This window comes from Megascapheus bottae, chromosome 11, assembly GCF_031878675.1.
Source record: "Megascapheus bottae isolate mThoBot1 chromosome 11, mThoBot2.hap1, whole genome shotgun sequence".
NCBI classification, from domain to species: domain Eukaryota; kingdom Metazoa; phylum Chordata; class Mammalia; order Rodentia; family Geomyidae; genus Megascapheus; species Megascapheus bottae.
In genome coordinates, this window is record NC_143519.1 from 10,100,957 (window position 1) to 10,115,645 (window position 14,689).

At 42.3% G+C, this 14,689-nt stretch overlaps 1 long non-coding RNA gene across 2 annotated transcripts in view; it reads left to right on the forward strand.

The window, feature by feature from the left end:
- Positions 1-381: 381 nt before the first annotated feature.
- LOC150056741 (uncharacterized) overlaps positions 382-14,689 on the forward strand; it is a 36,086-nt gene continuing 21,778 nt past the window's right edge. For both annotated transcript variants that reach the window (XR_016537089.1, XR_016537088.1), the window contains exons 1-2: positions 382-434; positions 3,675-3,765. This is a non-coding gene — a long non-coding RNA (uncharacterized LOC150056741). The remainder of the gene's footprint in view (positions 435-3,674; positions 3,766-14,689) is intronic.

Genomic DNA, 14,689 nt, shown 5'->3' on the forward strand with positions numbered 1-14,689 from the left:
CCACCTGAGCCAGAGCACCACTTTTGGCTTTTTCTATGTGGCTGGTACCAAGGAATTGAACCCGCCCAGGTTTTGATGCATGCTAGGCAAGCACTCTACCAGTGGGCCAGACTTGCAGCCCTGCTCCTGGACATTCTTATGACTTGGAATTTCCTCACTATAGTAAGATTTCCCCTCAACCACTTTCTTTCTTTCTTTTTTTTTCTCCTCCTCCTCCTCCTCCTCCTCCTCCTCCTCCTCCTCCTCCTCCTCCTCCTCCTCCTCCTCCAACATTCATACAGTCTGGTTTAGAAACATGAGACACATTTTCTTTTTTTTTCTTTCTTTTTTTCCAGTCCTGGAGCTTGAACTGAGATCCTGAGCACTGTCTTTGGGCTTTCTCCAGGCTAACGCTCTACCACTTGAACCACAGTACCACTTCAGGCTTTTCCAGTGTATGTGATACCAAGGATTCTAACCCTGGTCTTCGTGCATGCTGGGCAAGCACTCTACCATTAGGCCAAACGCCTGGCCCCAACACATTTTCTATAAAAAACCACCCAATGTTTTCTAAACTGTCCTCCTTACCAGATCCTGAGTGCTTTTGTTTAGAAATTTCCACCATTGGTTGACATTTCAAAGGACTCTCATGTAAAGATATGCTGTTATGGGGGCAGATAGCTGGATATGCATGCAGATTCTTCTGACCAATTAAGAAGATTTTGAAATTGATGTCAACCATCTTTTACATGGTCTTCAAATATTTTCACACTTCAGATCTTCTGTGGTTAGGTCAGTCACCCTCAGGGGATTTTAAAATTGAAGATTATCTGTAACCTCTTTCTTTTATGTTTAAATTAAATTAAATCTAATGTTGATTGCCTTCATATAATTGATTTTCAAGTCATATTTGATGTATGTTTAATGCCCCAGTTGTGAGCATCATACTCGTCTTCTGAGAGCGGATGAATTGACTTACGACCCAAGTGATCATCTCCTCAGTTTTGTTTTGAATATTTTATTATTGTATACTGATGAATAGTGCATTTACATCAAAATTCTGTGCTTTGTATTTGTATGAATCAAATGGTCCATAGACTCCTAGTTGAAAATATTTACAGTTTTATACAACAGACTTATATAGCACCCTAACATGCTCCTCCAGCCCACATAACTGCCTCCACTTATACTTAGCAGAGGCTTGCTAGGGGCAAAGCCCAAGGACTTGGTCTCAAAGGAGAGTTGGTGCTACAGTTTCACTGTGTCCCCTCAGAAAAGAAACTTGTTCCTATTTGGTGGTATTGAAGCAGTGCCTTCTGGGAAGTGATTCAGTCATTAGGGCTCTACCCTCCTGAATGAGACTGGCAACTATAAAACTTCCTGAAAGAAAAAAAAACTTAATTAAAGGGGGGAGAATTCTTCATCATCCCCCCCCCCGCCTTTTTTTTTTTTTGCCAGTCCTGGGCTTGGGCTTTCTCAAGGCTAGAGCTCTACCACTTTTTCTGTGTCTGTGGTATCAAGGAATCGAACCCAGGTCTTCGTGCATGCTAGGTAAGCACTCTACCACTAGGCCAAACTCCCCGTCCCCATCGTCCCTTTTTTCTATTTGGCCCTCTACCATGTGATAATGCTACTGCGAGAAGAGGTTAGTGGTGTAGCAGGTCCTTCCCAGATGCTGGACCTGCTGGTGTGGTCACCTTAGACAGTCCGCCATCCACAATTATGGGAACTAGATCTCTATTCCTTATAAATTATTCAGATCCAGGTGTTTGGTTATAACAACTCGAATGGACCAAGACAGTTGGTCTCTACTCACAGAGAAATGGGAGACAGGTAGACACAATGGCAAATGCTACAGCAGGGCTATGAGCAGGAGCAGGACTGCTGCGCCCTGAGAAATGCTTCTCAGAGCTTGGTTCTACTTTAGGATCTGGAGGATGGACAGTGAAGAAGGGAGGTGCTTTCCAGTTGAAGATAATCCTGTATCATGGAAGACAGGAGGCATGATGAGAAGCTCAGTGCATGGAGACAGTGATGACAAAGGAGAGCAGGGCAGTGTACAGGGCTGGACAGGGAAAAGCATCACACATAGCCTTATCACTCCCAGGTGGATGCTGCCTTGCTGGCACTGTGGTGGAAAGGAAGTTTGGCTCCTTGCCATAAAGTGGGAATCACTAAGTTGAATTGTGCCCTACGATCTGATGGAAAAATAGAACTTGTGAGCAGTGAAACTAGATATGTAGCCAAGTGGAGTCCTAACCTAAGGCAAGAGTTGAAGGAGTGACTTGGACCCCCCTGGCTGCTTTTTGTAAAATATGAGAGAGATGAATTTAAGGTAAAAAAAGAACAAGAGCCGGGTGTGGTAGCTCATCCCTGTCATCCTAGCTACTCAGGAGGCTGAGATCTGAGGATTGAGGTTCAAAGCCAGCCCAGACACAAAAGACCATGAGACTCTTATCTCCAATTAATCACTGGAAAATGGGAAGTGGGGCTGTGGCTCCAGGGGTAGGGTGACAGCCTTGAGCTGAATAGCTCAGGGACAGTACCCAGGCCCAGAGTGAAAGCCCCATGGCCCCCCTCCCCCACTCACAAAAAGAACAAGAACTTTAAGATTCAGAAATGTCTTAGCTTATCCATATTTCAAATTGTAAGGATGCCTGTTCTGGGAGAAACTGAGCATACAGCTCTATAAAGCAGTTCCTGTGATGTTAGTGAGCTATCTTCACAGAAGCCAGGACCAGAGATGGCACCATACCAGCAGAGTCTTCACCAATTTGGGACAGAGAAAGTGGGACAGGAGGAAGAAAGTGTATGCCATAGCACATGACCCTGGAGTTGTGTGGCCCAAAATGGATGCTCTTCATTCTTCAGTAAAGGGGAAGAATGTCCCCAGAGGCCATTGAAATATGAGAGCTGCCATTCCTACTATATGTCCAGGGGAAAGGCTGTTTCTCCTTAGTCTCAAAGGGAGCCACAGGGGCAGGGTAGCCCACGGGAATATGGGGTGGTGGAGCACTGACTCAGAGAGGATTGTTCTTGTGTCCTATGAACTTGAGGAGTTGGCCTTGCTATGTTTAGAGTCCTCTGGGACCCCTCACTCACATTGCTTCTTTCCTCTTGCAACCTTTTGTCATGATAATTTCTGCACCACGGCTGGATTTGGGAAGTGTGTAACTTGTGTGGTTTCATAGGTAAACAGATGGGGAGAAATCTGTACTAAGAGTTTTACCTACATCTGATTTAGATAAGATATTGGACTTGAGATTGTAGACTAAAATGCTGAAATGAATGAAAACATTGCAGGCTGTTTGGAAGGAACGAATCTAGCATCTGGGAAGAATGTGCAGTTTGAAGGGTCATATAGGCGCAGTACCAGGCACTGCAGTGTGTCCTATAGATTCATGTGAGTCCGGGCCCCCATAGCGTTCGGACATGGGTCTTTTCTTATTGTTATTATAAAGGTGATGTACAGAGGAGTTAACAGTTTTACAAGCCAGGTAATGTTTCTGGACAGTGTCACCCCCTACCTGGCCCTTTTCCAGTTTTTCTCTCCTATCTCCACCCACAAGCTATATATATAATTCCTTTTGGATATGGGTTTTGAAGGTAATTATGGCAGAATAGGATCATAATGGTCAATCTGATGGGATGTCCTATACGAAATGGCATCAGAGACTTTGCCTTCTTTTTTCCAGGTGAGGCTATGATGAGAAGATGGCTGCGTGCAAGCCAGGACAGGAACTGAACTGAGCACCTTTGATCCTCTCCTTCTCAGCTTCCAGAAGAGTAAGAAAATAAAATTTTTGTTGTTTTGTGTTTTATTTATTCTGGGGCTGTCCTTGGAGAGATTGGAAGAACTGTCCCGTGGACAGCTGGGCACAGGGAAGAAGAACAATGGGGAATAGCTCGGATGGGAGAGAATTTGGGGAGCTTGTGCACAGATGTGGCAGAGTGGGGCATGCAGAGATTGTCCAAGGGAAAGAGTATAGAATAAATGATAGAAGCTCAGAGTCCAGACAGTGGACTCTTGGGGGAAGAGGTGTAGGAGAGGAGGCTCTGGCTAGAGGGGCGGTGGAGGAAGATTCAAGGCTGTTGACAGCAGTGCTGTGGCTGTAGAGGACTCATGCAGGCTGAAGCCCAACACATTTTAGTTGTAATTAGGAGACAGTTACTGAGGACTAGGTCAGTGAAGTGTTATGGGGCAAAGTCAGTTTACAGAAACCGTGGGAGAGAATGAGTTAGGTCTTTGTCATCTCCAGCTGCTGAGACACACTGGCATCGATCGGGTGGCTTGTGAACAACAGACATTTATTTCTCATGGTTATGGAGGCCAAGCTCAGGGTACCGTCCGTGTCGGGGTCGGGGTCTAGAAGGCTGCATACTTTTTGTTATGTCCTCGTGTGTCAGAAGGAGCTGGGGAGCATCCCAGAGTCTCTTCTAAAGGCACTGCGCTCGTTCACAGGGGCTCCACTCTGCTGACTTGATCACTTCCCAAAGGCCCCCATGCCTACCGTAGAGCCTGCCAAGTATACATGATGGCTTTGTGAGGTTTGCTCTTCCTCCTCCTCCTTTTTTTTTTAAAAAAACCATCATACGTGTAGAGAAACACTCCTCAGCTGCTTTCTTCTTTTACCCTTCTCAAAGTCCACATCATTCCCCTCCCCCCTTTTTGCAGAAAACTATAGACAGGCAAAGAAACTATGTTCTCCTTTTGTACAAATTAATCTATATCATGTTTTTGACATTCAGATGTCTCTGTACTGCCCAATCTGGATAAGTTCTTTGTCTTCTTCCCCTATAGCCTCTTCACATCAGGGGTTCACATCTACTCTGCTTTACAAGCATCATGTCAGGATTCTTGGAGTGTGGTTAGAGGTGTGTGTTGTGGTGTGGTGGTGGTGGTGGTGGTGGTGGTTGTGGTGGTGGTGGTGTGTGTGTGAGAGAGAGAGACTAAGAGACTGTGGGTCTCAGTGTGGCAGTGACTATGGGGATGGATGTGTGAGAGAGTAAGAATGTATGGGTGTGAAGATGTGTGCACCTGTATATAAGAACATGTGAGTGTGTGCTGTGTGTGTAAGTTGGGTTCGAGTGTGTGTGTGTGTGTGAATGTGAATGATTGAGAGACTCCTTCCCTGAATCTATGGACCTTGGCCCTGATCTCAGCCTTCCAATCTCCACAACTGTTAGAAATAAATGTCTGCTGTTTATGAGACACTGAGCCCATACTGAGTGTGTAAAAATATGCATGTACAAGAGTATGTGCAGGTGAGAGCAAGGGTAAGAGTGACTCGATACCTGTGTGATGGGTAGTGTGTGTGTGAGTATGTACTAGTGATGGTGTGAATTTATGACCATGTGACATGTGTGTTTGAATCAGTGTGTGTGTGAGGATATGTGCAAGTGTTTCTTCAGTCATGTATGTGAACAGGATGTAAATATGGAGTTTGATTTTAGATGCCTGTATTCTGTGAAGAAGTTCACACACCATAACAATAAATTTTACCTTACATCTATTTTACTACCACAACAAAAAAATCATAAGACAAAACAAAGCTACCCCCAGAATTATTTATGGATCCCCCCTGCCTTCTTCAGACTGCAGTCAGCATGAAAGATGCTAGTATTTGTGTTTATTCAGCAGTCAGCCTCTGAGGACACACGTGTGTATCTTTATCTTGAAGACCCACTGCTCAATGGATGTGATGTTTGCCTATGTCTGAGATTGCTTCATAGTTGAAGCAAGAAGAAGTCTATGTATGATAACACTTTTCTTGACACATCAAAATAATGTGTTAATTTAGGAAAAAATGATTCAGATGTATCTTTGTGTAATCATTGGCTTTTTAAATGACACACATAGCATTTATCTGGTTTTTAGCCTTGCTGGGAATTGGTTGAATCCAGCAAGGATAAAGACCTCCAGCTGGGATAACCATCCTATAATTAGTGATGCAGTTTTAAAAGGAAACCTCGAAATTATGGGAGACAGTTGATGTAAAACTCTCCATATTTATAAAGTATGTGTTGCTAACATGACAGGTTGAGCTTATGTGTGCTGTTGAACACACGCACACACGCAACCAGCACATCTTTTCTATGTTTCTCTAGAAGCCTTTCTAAATCTTACCTAGCAGCTTTCAACTGAGATTTTAATCTGTGCTGTTATGTTTTCTACAAGTCACCTTGATTTGTTTGTTGATTCTTTGTCTTGAAAAAAAGAAGAAAGTGACCAGTTATTGTTTCTGGATGCAGAGATTCTCTTATTTCTCCGAGAAGACTAAAGCTATTTAAAATTCTTTTCTTTTCTCTCTAACTAGTACCTAGGAATCTCACAGTTGAATAATTTTTTTTTGCCAGTGCTGGGCCTTGAACTCAGGGCCTGAGCACTGTTCTTGGGCATTCTCAAGGCTAGAGCTCTACTACTTGAGCCACAGCACCATTTCTAACTTTTTTTCTATGTGTGTGGTACCAAGGAATCAAACCTGGGTCTTTGTGCATGCTTGGCAAGCACTTTATCACTAGGCTAAACTCTTGGCCCCAGCTAAATAATTTTTAGAGCTTGGGTTCAAGCTCAGGCTGAGAGATAGCTGTTGTGACTGTGTGCTAGCATGCCTTCTTCTGAATAAACATTGGGTCTGGCCAGCCTCAGAAGTAGACTGGGGGCCGGGAGTTTGGCCTAATGGTAGAGTGCTTGCCTAGCATGCACGAAGACCCAGTTCGATTCCTCGGTATCGCATACATAGAAAAAAGCCGGAAATGGTGCTGAGGCTCAAGTGGTAGAGCTCTAGCCTTGAGAAAGTCCAAGGACAGTGCTCAAACCCAGGACTGAAAAGAAAAGAAAAGAAAAAAAAAAGAAGTAGACTGCCTTTTTGAGGCCTTACTATGAGTAAATGAAGGGTGTGTGTGTGTGTGTGTGTGTGTGTGTGTGTGTGTGTGTGTGTGATGGAGCTTGAACTCTGGGCCTGGGTGCTGTCCCTGAGTTCTTCAGCTCAAAGCTACCATCCTTCCCATTGAGCCATAGAACCACTTCCAGTTTTTTGATGGTTAATTGGAATAAGACTTTCACAGATTTCCCTGCATGGGCTGAATTTTAACTGTGATCCTTAGATTTAAGCCTCCTGAGTAATGAGGATGACAGGTGAGCCACCAATGTTCCTGGATTCATATTTTTCCCCCAAATCATTCTTTGTAAGTTGCATATGAGAAAAGAGAATATGTTATTAAAGACATGAACATTATATAATTGAAGATATGTTAAAAATTCATGTATCTTAGTGTGAGTGGGCAACTCCCATAGAAAACTACGCCAGTATGAAAACGCATATTACTATATGAAACTATAATCTCTATATTGTGGCAAAATCAAATCATTACAATGATGTTTATTAAACATTGTCAAAACAACTAGGTGGTAATGATTTGGAGAAGAATCAGAGGTGGAGTTCAATCTGTGCCTTCAAGAATTTATTAGGGTGATGGTATTTCCTAGTTAGTTACAAATAGAAGCAATTGGAATAAAGCAATAATTTTAACAGAACTATAAGCAAAAAGCAGTTTAGGGATTTTGCAAAGGGACTGATTAGAGTCACATCCATAAGATCTCCTCTTTCCAAACCTCCTGGCTGTGCTATTCTTTTTTTTTTTTTTTGTGGGTCATGGGGCTTGAAGCTCAAGGATAGCACTCTACCACTTTGAGCCACAGCTTCACTGCCAGTTTTCCAGTGGTTAGTTAGAGATAAGAGTCTCATGGACTTTCCTGCTTGGCCTGGGTTTGAGTCCCAGTTCTCAGATCTCAGCCTCCAGAGTAGCTAGGATTACAAGCATTAGCCTCTGGTGCCTGGCTGTGCCCTAATTCTCTTGGTTAGGGCTGTAAAAGTGTTTCCATTTTGATTCTAGCAACTTTTACAGCAGCAAGTAGCCCAGAATCATCTCTAAAATTGTCTGGTAATGTTTTCATGAAGGGTGACATGCTTTGCTTTCTTCTCTGTATGTTTTATTTCCCATAATGTTTCCTATAAAGTATTATTATTATTATTATTTTGGCAGTATTGGGGTTTGCACTCAGAGCTTTGTTCACTCTCTTGATTTCTTTGTCTGGTTGACACTACCACATAAGCCATGTCACCAGTCCAGCATTTTACTGGTTAATTGGGATAGTGTAGCTGGGCACAGTGGTTCATGCATGTAATCCTAGTTACTCAGGAGCCTGAGATCTGAGTATCTAGGCTCAAAGCCAGCCTGGGCACTTAAGTCTGTGAGACTCTTATCTCCAGTTAACCATCAGAAAACTGGAAGTGGCACTATGGCTCAAGGGGTAGGGCATTAGCCTTGAGCAGAAGAGCACAGGGACAATGCCCAGGCCCAGAGTTCAAGTCCCATGACTGACAAAAAAATTGGGATAATGTCTCATAGACTTTTCTGTCTGGGCTAACAGCGAACTGTGATCCTTAGATCTCAGTCTTCTGAGTAGCTAGTGCTACAGGTATGAGACACTGGTGTTCAGTATTCTTTATAGTTCTAAATGAAGTCATGCTCCTATTAGGTGCTTCAGGAACTCTAGGTTAAGAAGCTCTGTTGAAAATGGTTTGGAAATCTTTGAAGGGCAAGTAGCATCTGTAGGGACAGTTGTACCTCAAATGATACTCCCTCATGTGTACTGGTGGGAACCTCCCAGAGAAATTGCATTGCTCTTTGGTGCTGGGGGAATATATAATAAATAAGCTCTCTGTATTGGTAGTTGTGATCAGAGAATTTGAGCTACAGTGGATGCTGAGTAAGAAATACAAGGTGCACAGCCAGCCTGCTGATGAAGCTAGCCACACAGTGAAGGGCAAGGGAGGATGTGAGCAGAGGAATACAAGAGTCTAACTCACAGATTGGTGGAGAATAGTCTGGATGGTTGCAGAAATGGCATCCCTGTGCTCAAAAGCTAGCCCACAAGTGAGGAGTCTATTTCTCAGGAAGGAACAAAGAAGGAGAGGGATTCACCTTTAGCTTAAGCTGTTGGTATCCAGGCAAAGAATAAACTCTCCAGGATGGGGTCTCAGCTAACCCCTTCCTGACCTTGAAAGAGAATAGACTTGCTTGACTTTGAAAGACCTCCACTTCTATTTGGATTGTGCCAGAACATAGCCCTCTGGCCTATTTGTACAGAGAACAGCAATACTTCAGCATAGGAAACAGCATCCTATGCACAGAGGGTGGCCATTTGGAAACCGGAAGGCTTGGTGCTTTGCTGTGTATTGTTTCCAAGAAAGTTTCATTTGCTATCTCTTGATGTCATTACTAAATATATGCCTGTCACTAAGGTCTCCTTGACTTTTGTCCGTGAAGATGCAGAGAAAGCTGGATGGCAAAGAAAGAGCTTTGTGTAGATGTTGCCTAGCAACCAACAACTCATTTCCCCCCAAGTTGTTGCTTTAAAAGAATTCTCCATTATGTTAAATTAATCTGGGTCTGAGGCACAGGTTCCTGTGTGTGTTTGAGGGCATCTGTATGCAAATAAGAATGTAGAAACACTTCTTTTGGGGGCATTTGAATTTCTGATTGGGCTAGAGTCCTGTAGGAGAAATTGTTACCCATTTGAAGAAAATACATGGGCTGGAAATGTGGCTTGGTGGTAGAGTGCTTGCCTAACATGCATGAAGTCCTGGGTTTGATTCCTCAGTATTACAAAACACAGAAAAAGCCAGAAGTGGTGCCATGGCTCAAGTGGTAGGGTGCTAGCCTTGAGCAAATGAAGCTCAGGGACCGTGTCCCTGAATTCAAGCCCTGGGACTTGCAAAAAGTTTACATATAAATATTTATTGTGTATAAATAATATAAATATTATATATTTACAAAGCCTATAAATTTAGGAGCTAAGGGACCATCTGGGACCCTGTCCTCCCAGGGGTGATTGTCCTTTCTGGTCACTTTGAAAGTTGAACACTGTAGCTTGCCTATGCTTTCCATCTTGGCCTTGCCCTCCTGATTTTGTACCACAATCCATGGGTGCTGTCTTTCCTGTGTGTGCTGGTCCAAGGGTTTGAACTCAGTGCCTGGTTACTGTTCTGAACTTTCTTGCTCAAAGTTAACACTCTATCCCCTTGAGCTACAATTCTAATTCTGGCTTTTTGGTAGTTTATTGGAGATAAGAGTCTCTTAGACTTTCCTACCTAGGCCAGCCTTAAACTGTGATCTCAGATCTCAGTCTTCCAAGAAGCTAGGATTACAGGTGTAAGCCACTAGCATCTAGCAGGGGCATTGCCTTTTTTTTTCCATCTCAGTACCCATGTCCACTTTTATTTTTGGCTGACCAGTTCTTTAAGTTAAGATTTGATTTGGTGGTGACTGCATGGATTCTTCTGTGGGTGGAATCGTGGATGAGTGAGGCAGGAGATTTTAGGTCATGGTTCTAGCTCTGCTATAAACTTGCTGTCTGAACTTGAGCAAAATGCTTCATTTATTACTTAGACTAAGCGAATTTCTGTGGCAATGATAAACTCTCAGATCTCAGTGTCTTTATACCACAATAGAGTTCTGCTTATGCACAGTCAGACGTATGTTGGACATTCCTCTGGAGGGTGAGATGGCCCGAGATCTAGATAACCTCCATACAGTGCTCCGACCAGCTCAGCCTGGGATTACCAAAGGGAATGAGAGAAACAGACATCTGCATTTTACCAGGAAGTGACCTGTCACTTCTGTTTGTAATGTTTGGATCAGAACTTGTCACATGATGGCAGCCTACTTTCACGGCTAGTGTTAAGGCTGGGGAGTCTGGGTAATAAAGGAGACATCTGGAATATTCAGTGAGCTGCAGTTAAGTTCTTTCTCTCAGGCATCATTGTGTCTTAAGTCTAGTACACCTGCAGAATGACCTGGTGGGACTAGATGATTCCCAGGGGAGACAGCCATGCTAACCACTCTGCCATGCCTGCAGATGAAGCATTCCATTCTTTTTTTTAAATTTTTTTTATTGTAATTAATAAAAGCGTTACATGATATTTGCCAGATAGAAGGTGCATTAATTCACATATATTGATATCCTTTCAAGCATTCAATTCTTCTAAGTAGAATTCCATCCTTATATTTATTTATTTATATTTTGTCAGTCATGAGGCTTGAACTTGGGCCAAACTCCTGGCCCCCAGATTTCTATTTTTAAAAGAAGTAGATTCACATTGTCTTCCCTTGAGCCACAGCACTACTTCCAGCTTTTTTCTATGTATGTGGTGCTGAGGAATCGAACCCAGGTCTTCGTGCATGCTAGGCAAGCACTCTACCACTAGGCCAAACTCCCGGCCCAAGTGCAAAAATTTTTAACAAGTATTTCTATTAAGTTAAATTCTTCATACTTTTTTTTCTTCAGTTGGACAAAGACACACTAATCATTTATTCATGTAATTATTTCTTAAGTAGATGATGCAAAAAACTACTTAGTTTGTACATAAAACTCATTTTTTATCAGGGAAAACACTCCCTTGACCCTCTCTGCAAGGTAATTATAAAGCTATATCTAAGCCATTTTTTTTTCTTTCACAGACAAACATTTTTTTTTTTGCCATTTCAAAACCAATCAATAGGGTCACTGCCCAACTTTTACTAAATTTGTAACATTCAAAAAGTCCACTGCTTTTACATATTCAGTGTCTTTTGACTTTGGGAGGCAATTTTGCTTAAAAACACATATACCATAAGACTTCAGCATTAGTATCCTACATTCTCAAACACACCAACTTCTTTCCTCTTATTGAGCTCTGTCATAAGAGGATTATACATTTGTAGTTTATTTATCCTTTTCTAGATGCTTGTTGATTTTTTTAGTGTCTGCTCCGAGTGTTTAATTAGCTCCCGGCTTTTGAATCTTTTCATCTCCTGGATAGCATATCCAACAGGTTCTTTCTGAAATTCCAGAGTTCCTTGCATTTCCTCAAGCAACTCGAAGATCTTTTCATATCCTTATCCCAACTTCTTAATTTCCTTCCTGAGTGCAAGTTTTGTATTAATGACTCCTTTAGGTCTCCCACGCTTCCGTTTATGCACCTCAGCTGATTTAGGTGCTGCTCTCATCTCACAGTCACCGTTTCCCTTTGACAGGCAAACATTTTTAAATGACAGTGAACACAAATGAGGTACAATTTGAGTTTGCTTCTGATTTTCAACAATATGCCATGGAAACTCTATAGTATAGATAAATACTTTTACTTAATCTTTTTCTTTTTTCTTTTTTAAGTTGTGGTACTGAGATTTGAACTTTAGGACCTTGTGCTTTCAGGCGTCTGCCACTTGACCTTTATCTCCCCGTCCTTTCTATTTTTTGTTGTTGTTGTTGGTCATGGGACTTGAACTCTGGGCCTGGGCGCTATCCCTGAGCTCTACAGCTCAATGCTACTGCCCTATCCATTGAGCCTCAACCCCTCTTCCCTTTTCTAGAGATTAATTGGAGATAAGAGTCTCATTTCTTTAGTCCCCAGGCTGACTTTGAACAGTGATCCTCAGATCTCAGCCTCCCAGTAGCTAGGATTACAGGCGTGAGCCACCATGCCTGGCTTTGGTTGATGGTTTTAAAACATGGTTGAAAATCATTTGGTTCTTCTCTTGTCTACAGGTAATGTCTATGTCTTCCTCTCTTGAATCTGGGCAGATTTAACAGTCTTTGTTCCATTGACTGTGGGGAAATGGCGTAGTGTGACTTCCAGATGTGTATCACAAAGCTCAAGATGCTTTTGTGATACTCACTGAGTATCAGTGAGCCTACAGTTTCTACATAAGACTTTGACTTCTTTGAGACTGCTGTGCTGAGCTGAGCCTGTGCCACACAGAGGCCTCACAGTGGCCCTATTCAAGGCCACTGTACTCCAGTGTTTATCATAAATGAAGAAGTTCCAGAAGGTTCTGTGCTCCCACCATTTCCATTTTCCTCTTAAAAACTCCAGACTTTGACATGAACTTTCCAGTTCGCCCTGTCTCAATTCCTGCCTCACTGGACCTAAGCACCCACAGAAGTGACTAGTGACCCAGAAGTTACCATCTCTGCTGCTGAGGAGTTTGGTTTATGAATTATCTTGCTTATTTTTTTTCCAATTTAGACACATTTTTAAATTTTTTTGCTGGTCTTGGGGACTGAATACAGGCCCTGAGCACTGTCCTTGGGCTTTCCTCAAGGCTAGTGCACTACCATTTGAGTCACAGCACCACTTCCAGCTTTTCTATGTATGTGGTATTGAGGAATTGAACCTGGGTCTTTGTGCATGCTAGTTAAGTACTCTACCACTAGGCCAAACTCCCAGCCCCATATTTTTATTTCATAATACTTGAAGTGACAGAATTACTTGAGTCTTTGAGTTCAAGGCTGGCTTGAACAGTATAGTAAGACCTACCTCAAAAAAAGTTTAAAAGCTCAAGAAACAAAATACTTGAGATAATACAATATATCCAGCTAAGTTTCTCCAAAATGTTTTTTTTTTTAGAGGAGGAAAAATTTATTTTGGCTCATGGTTTCTGAGATGTCAATCTGTCACTGACGGGAGGGCATGCAGAGCAAAGCAGCTCACATCAAAATGTCCTGGGAGAAAGAAGAGTGGTTTACAGGAAACCGTCAGGGCAAGAAATAGCCCTTGAGGCATGCCCCTAGTGACTGACATCCAACCAGTCCAGCTTCCATGTCTCCCCATTACCATGCCATCATGCTATTACTCATTCATTTTTTTATAGGGCTCTTATGGTCTGATTGCCTCTGAAAATGCCATCATAGACAGTCTCATGTATATAGTTTTTTTCTGATTACACAGTAATTTTTCACTCTCATCAGGATGGTGATTTGGATTAACCATCACATGGTTACAACTGAATGTTGTTGCAGTAATTCCAAGGGAGTTCCTATCTTTTGGACCTAAGCCATCATTTGAAAAGGAGTAAGAAGCTCAAAATCTTCTCAACTTGCAGTACCAGCCTGATGTTAATACAGTGAAATACCTGAGATTAGTAATTTATGTAAAGAAAAAATCTGTTTAATTGATAGGTTGAAGAAAGTTCTAGGTTTGACCTGGGAATTCATTACATGTTACATTGAAACTTCATTGAAAGTGTTCACTTTAACTTTGATCCCTGTTGTTTTCATGTGTAATAGAGCCACAGAAAATAGAAAAGGCCAGATATTTGCTATACCTTCCCCCTAACGTTGCATTTAAAATGAGCTCTCAGGCTGAGATAGAATGGGAGAGTGCATGTTCTATACATCTACAACACATGGTTGGAAACAGGATTACTGACAGGTTGCCCCCAGGTTTACTTGGGTAGGAAAAGCATTTTTTTTTTAGTTTTGGCAAGAAACAAAAACACAGAAGGATGCTGATTGGTTTTACCGGAATCTGAATCTCTTGCCTCGGGAACCAGTACTGGAAGGAGCAGGAGAGCCCATCAGGCTTGCAGCCTAGGTTTGTGATGTGTGCAATTACACAGAGACAATTAATTGCCTATGCATTGAAGAGTCTCCTGTTTGGATTAATGATCAGCTGTTGCCATTTACAAAATCTTAATAATTTTGGAACCAAAGAACACTGAATTTTAATTTTGTACTGGACCCACCCCACTACTTATTAGTTAACCCTAGCACTGAGTAGTGGCTCAACTCATCAATCCCTGTTACATAGCCATATAAGCGGAGTGACTGCAGAGAAGGCATTTCCAGAAGTAGTAGATAGATGGTAGCTGGTATCATCATCAT